This window comes from Lolium rigidum, chromosome 5, assembly GCF_022539505.1.
Source record: "Lolium rigidum isolate FL_2022 chromosome 5, APGP_CSIRO_Lrig_0.1, whole genome shotgun sequence".
NCBI classification, from domain to species: Eukaryota; Viridiplantae; Streptophyta; class Magnoliopsida; order Poales; family Poaceae; genus Lolium; species Lolium rigidum.
The window spans coordinates 162035841-162041596 of NC_061512.1; the positions used below are offsets into that span (position 1 = coordinate 162035841).

The window sequence follows — 5756 nt, forward strand, 5'->3', positions numbered from 1 at the left end:
AGATTATCGAGGTTTCGTATAGAATCCCCAATCTTCGTGGGCCGAATCCGGCGAAATCGCCACCAAGTTGGGGGCGGAAAACACGAAGAGAAACCGCAGGCGAAATCAAAGCTTTCGCGGATGAATCTCGGAACGGGTTAGGGTTATCGCACCAACCTGTTGACTTCGTCCCCGAGGTTTCTTCCGCTCGCTGGGCTTTCGCTTCTCCTCCGGATTCTTCTTCTTCTTCTTCTCTCGGCGTTTGCGGAAGTAATAATGTTGAGCGTGTGTTTTGCGGGGAGGAAGTTGGGGTCTCGATGCTGGAGGTAATATTTAGGGGTCCGTGTTAGAGTCCAGCCAGCGCGAGTCCTTCTCGTTTTTTTTTAATGCAAAATAGTCCTTCTCGGTTTCGAAATCGTGTAGCAGCGCTGCTAGGTTCGATTTATGAATTATGATACGTTTAAGAGAAGATGTACTCCTACTTGCAATGGCTTTCTATTGGGAAAACGCTGACGTTCCCCCGGGGGAACAGCGTTCTGATCCTCCGGACGCATCGCCCGACGCGTGTCCCTGTGGGGCCCACGCTATCTCTTCCCTGACTTAGCTCTTTCTTCCCCAACGAGAGCGCTATCTCTTCCCTGACTTCCGGCGACGCAACTCCGATTCCTCGTAGACTCCTCCACGCCCCCTGCCGATTCCCACACGCTGCCGTTCCTCCGTCGCCGGAAGTCGGCCAGCTGCTCCCTCTCGCCGCACGACGGCCTGCTCCCTCCTCACCTCGCCGGAGTCGGCTCGCTCTCTCTCTCGCCGCACGACGACCGCTCTCCTCCTCACCTCGCCGGAAGTCGGCCTGCTCCCTCTCTCGCCGCACGACGGCCTGCTCCTCCTCACCTCGCCGGAAGTCGGCCTGCTCCCTCTCTCGCCGCACGACGGCTGCTCCTCCTCGGTCCCTCGCCTTGAAGCGGGCGGCGGCGCGCGGCTGCTGCCGGCCGCCGGCGGCGTTGCTACAACCTCCCGGCGCCGCTGCTACAACCGCCTAGCGCCACGCTGCAATCCACCGGCGGCGCCGCTACGAGCGGGCGACGCCGGCTGCCACAACCGCCTAGCGCCACGCGCTACAATCCACCGCGGCGGTGCTACAATCAGGCGATGCCGCTGCTACAACCGCCCGGCGGCGCTGCTGCGAGCAGGCGACGCCGCTGCTACAACCTCCCGGCGGCGCTGCTCCCATGAGCGGTCGGCGTTGCTCCCATAGGCCGGTGCCGTTGCTACTCTAGGCCGCCGACGTTGCTGCCATAGGGCGGATGCATTGCTACTCTAGGCCATCGCCGTTGGTACTCTAGGCCGACGACATCTGCTACCATAGGCCAGCGGCAGCTGCTACTCTAGGCCGCCGGCGTTGCTACTATAGGCCGCCGACATTGCTGCAAGCGGCCGGCGATGTTGCTCGCAAGACCACGCCGGCGTCTTCTCCGGCTCCGGCAAAGGTGATACCATGAGAGGAGGCGGTCGCTGCGAGCGAATAGCTTACGGGGAGAGGGAGAGGATGCTGCCGGGGAGGATGGAGGTGCTGCTTGGGCTTAGGGGAGTTTCTTCCTAGCGAGGCTCATTGGAGGACCTCGCCGGAGGTTTTTGCGAGGCGGCGGCGGCATTTTTCTTTGCAGCGGAGGTGCGCTGGAGAGGCGGCCAGGCGGGCGCCGGTTGCCGCAGATCAAGAGCGGACACGGGAGGTGGGGACGGGGTCTCGTTGCGTGTAGTTTTGATCGATGACCGTGTCAACGAGCGCTTGTTTACTTGACTGGACACGTGGCGCCCTCTCCACCCGGGGGATCAAACGTTTTAATCCCCCGGGGGACGCTCAGCGCTCCCCTTTCTATTGTGATGCCTAACAATTAAGGTGAATTAAGTAAATTTTACTCCTACGTGAAGACATATGATGTGTAATGGAGAAAATCGAAAAATGCTTTGGCACCCGAACTTCATGGATATTTTTTTTATAAAAAAAACTTAATTTCAATGTTTCAAAAATCTAAAACTAATATGTAAATGTAGTCAATTATGTACACTACAAGCATGCAAATTTTTATGTGAAATACGTAGACTTTCAACAAAAAAGAGAAAATGATTAAGTTTTAGAAGATTCGAAAGTTGCATCGTTCATACTCCCACATCTGCATTTTATCATTTTGCCTAGGATAGAACGTAGGAAAATGCTTATCATCAGCCCACTGATTATGGGAAAAACATGGGTCACTCCGAGCGTTGGCCGCCTGCGTGTAGAAAAAGTCAGCCAGTGCCATGGGCCCATCCCCCACAATAGCCTCCATGTATTTCTTCCTCCCACACTCCCGTGCTTGTCGCACAGCGTAACTCTGTCGCCTCATGGTTGCCATGCGCACCGCCCCCGCAAGCTGCAAGCCGCCGGCCGCCTCTCGGCAGCGGTGTTGCAAACCTCCCTCTGCGGTGCCCCGTTGTCGTCCTAAGCCTCCGCCCACTTGAGCTCTAGCGTCGCTGCCTTGGTCATCGTCCACCCCACCCAAGTGCTCCAGATTCAAATACCGCCCGTCGCTCTTCAGCAAGTACACTTCCCAGTGATTGTGTTGACCCACCGGTTCGCTCCTTCGCCTCTTTGTGCTCTACACAATTCTCATTTGCGTTTCATTGCTGCATGTAAAATGCATACATGAATTGTATAGTTTATTCCCACATATTTACATCTTATATAATATTATACCCATATTTTATATTTTTTGGGGGAATTTTCCTATGATCCCCCTTATTTTGGTTATAACTTTTTTACTTTCAGAGACCTATACGGAGTCAAATAGATCTGAGCTTTTTTGTGGATTAATATTTCGCGAAGACGAACCTGGAGTCTTAGTACTTTGTAAACGGAGGCCTGAAGGGCAAAAGAGCCCAGGTGGCGCGGGCCCCACGCATGGCCACGCCACCTAGGTTTTTTCCTTCCTCGAGCATCCGCAGTTGTCCACCCAAAGTCCTACCTCATGGTCTTGACCTAAAAACACATATATAGAGGTCCCCCGACACATCTCGAAACGGAGGTGGCGCGTAACACAAAAGCACCGAAAATAGAGTCAGAACCAACAAAAATTGGAGGGGGAACCTCTGCGGAGCCACCGCCTGTAGGATCTCAACCCTCTCCAATATCTACATACACACCATCAAGACGCAGAGGGAGTAGCCCACTGATTTCTACGGGTGCTTCTATTCTTGTAGACAGTGTTGGGCCTCCAAGAGCAGAGGTTTGTAGAACAGCAGCAAGTTTCCCTTAAGTGGATCACCCAAGGTTTATCGAACTCAGGGAGGAAGAGGTCAAAGATATCCCTCTCAAGCAACCCTGCAATCACAAAGCAAGAAGTCTCTTGTGTCCCCAACACACCTAATACACTTGTCGGATGTAAAGGTGCACTAGTTCGGCGAAGAGATAGTGAGATGCAAGTAATATGGATGAGTATGAGTGGTAATAGCAATCTGAATAAAATATGGCAGCGAGTAAACATGCAACAAAACAAGTAAACAAACGGAGATTCGATGCTTGGAAGCAAGGCCTAGGGATCCCGCTTTCACTAGTGGACACTCTCAACAATGATCACATAATAGGACTACTCTACACCCTCTTGTTGGATGATGACCACCACTAACTGTGTAGGATTACACGAACCCTCAATGCCGAAGTTAACAAGCTCCACAATATTCAATGTTCATATTTAAATAACATTAGAGTGCAAGATAGATCAACACAATAACACCAAGAACTAACATAGCATGCACACTGTCACCATCACACTATGAAGGAGGCATAGATCACATCAATACTTATCATAGCAATAGTTAACTTCATAATCTACAAGAGATTACAATCATAACCCACGCCAAGTACTACACGATGCACACACTATCACCATTACACCGTGTAGGAGGAATAGACTACTTTAATAACATCACTAGAGTAGCACATAGATGATATTCAACTAGATCACATAAAGAGAGAGATGAACCACATAGCTACAGCGGAGCCCTCAGCCCCGGGGGTGAATTACTCCCTCCTCATCATGGAGGCAGCGATGGCGGTGAAGATGGCGGTGGAGACGGCGGTGGAGATGACTCCGGGGGCAATCCCCCGTCCCGGCAGGGTGCCGGAACAGAGACTTCTGTCCCCCGAATTGGAGTTTCGCGATGTGGCGGCGCCCTTGGAGTCTTTCTGGAGTTTCGTCAAGAGGTACTGCGTTTTTAGGTCGAAAGGGGTTTTATAGGCGAAGAGGCGGCGCAGGAGGGCTGACAGGGTGGCCTCACCCTAGGCCGGCGCGGCCAGGGTCTGGCCCGCGCCGCCTTATGGTGTGGTAGCCCCCTGGCCCCTCTCCGACTCTTCTTCGGTGTTCTGGAGCCTTCCGGGAAAAATAGGAGGTTTGGCGTTGATTTCGTCCAATTCCTAGAATATTGCCCGAACAGCCTTTCTGGGACCAAAAACAGTAGAAAACAGCAACTGGCCTTTCGGCATCTCGTCAATAGGTTAGTTCCGGAAAACGCATAATCTCTACTACTTAAAAAGACTAAACATAATCCCTATTCTCCCCACCAATTTCGTCCGTTCGTCGTCCCACCAACTATGTAAGATTTTCGTCGTTCTCCTGTTCCGCACACGCCTATCTGGGCCGCACCAACATGGGCTTCGGTCCTCCCACCAAATCTCTTCGTCGCTGCCCTTCGTTACACCGGTTTTTCGTCCCTCTTCGCATACGCACTCTCGTCGTGCAGAACTGAAGTCTAGGGTTCCGTTCTCCTAGGTCAGGCCGCCGCCTATGATCATCGTGCTCCCTCTCCCTGCTCTCGCACTGCTCAGCTGATGCCCGCCCACCTCTCCCTTCCGCCTTCACTCCCCTCCGCATCGCTGGGAACTTGCCCACCGAAGCCCAAGTGGAGGAGGCGGCCACGACCCAGTCCTCCCCCTTTCCGCGAGGATGGAGAGCTCGCATGGAGGACAACGGCAGGGTGCCCGCATTGTGCGAACCAAGAGCCGCCGAAGACGGTCACGACTCCGTGATATTCATGGCCACCACCGGCATCCGCGCTCGGGAACTGGGTAGGGAGGCCTCGATCTCGGCCTACGGGTGCACGGATCCGAGCCCGTTGGATTGTTCATTTGATCTTTTTATCACTTAAAACAATCCGATTTATTTCTGCTGTTTTCATAGAGTTTCTTGTTCATATTGCTTCACCCTGATTCCTAACGTCAATTCTATGGTAGCATTGATGGCCAAAACGGAAGTAGTAAGCACGAGGGACAGCCAGCCAAAGGCGATGACTATAAGATTGGTCCGCCCTTTCACATGCCATCGATCTGCCATAATTTCTCAAGAATTCACGGTATATGTTTCAATGTATTCCAATCCGTAGCAAGCATGCTCTCTCCATGCTTGTTTTCCATAGAAATTGCATAACAATCAGTAGCATCCGGATATACATAATCAATCATATTCGACTCGAGCAATTGTTTATGCGAGTCAATTGGACATTGAAGCTCTTAGCGAGCTAGTCTGGCTGAGTTGCTTCACTTTGGAAGGAGAAAGGGGCACCTTCCAGATCATCACATCACATGGCAACATGGCTGGTCCCTTTGACTCAATGTCCACGACAATGGATGGGCAGCTTCAAGGTATGATATGTTTGTTCGCTCTTCATGTGCTTACTTTTTTCCTTCCCACTTGTTTATTTCGGGTTGAGAAATGAAGGAAGGTATATTGGCTCCTTACCAGCAC

General features: G+C 52.4%; 1 protein-coding gene across 1 annotated transcript in view; it reads right to left on the reverse strand.

Moving 5' to 3' along the window:
- The window catches only part of LOC124653859 (outer envelope pore protein 16-3, chloroplastic/mitochondrial-like), a 23510-nt gene extending 23241 nt beyond the window's left edge, over positions 1-269 (reverse strand). Inside the window, exon 1 of the mRNA XM_047192918.1 lies at positions 157-269. The gene's annotated coding sequence lies outside the window, so the exon portion shown is untranslated. The remainder of the gene's footprint in view (positions 1-156) is intronic.
- Positions 270-5756: the final 5487 nt, after the last annotated feature.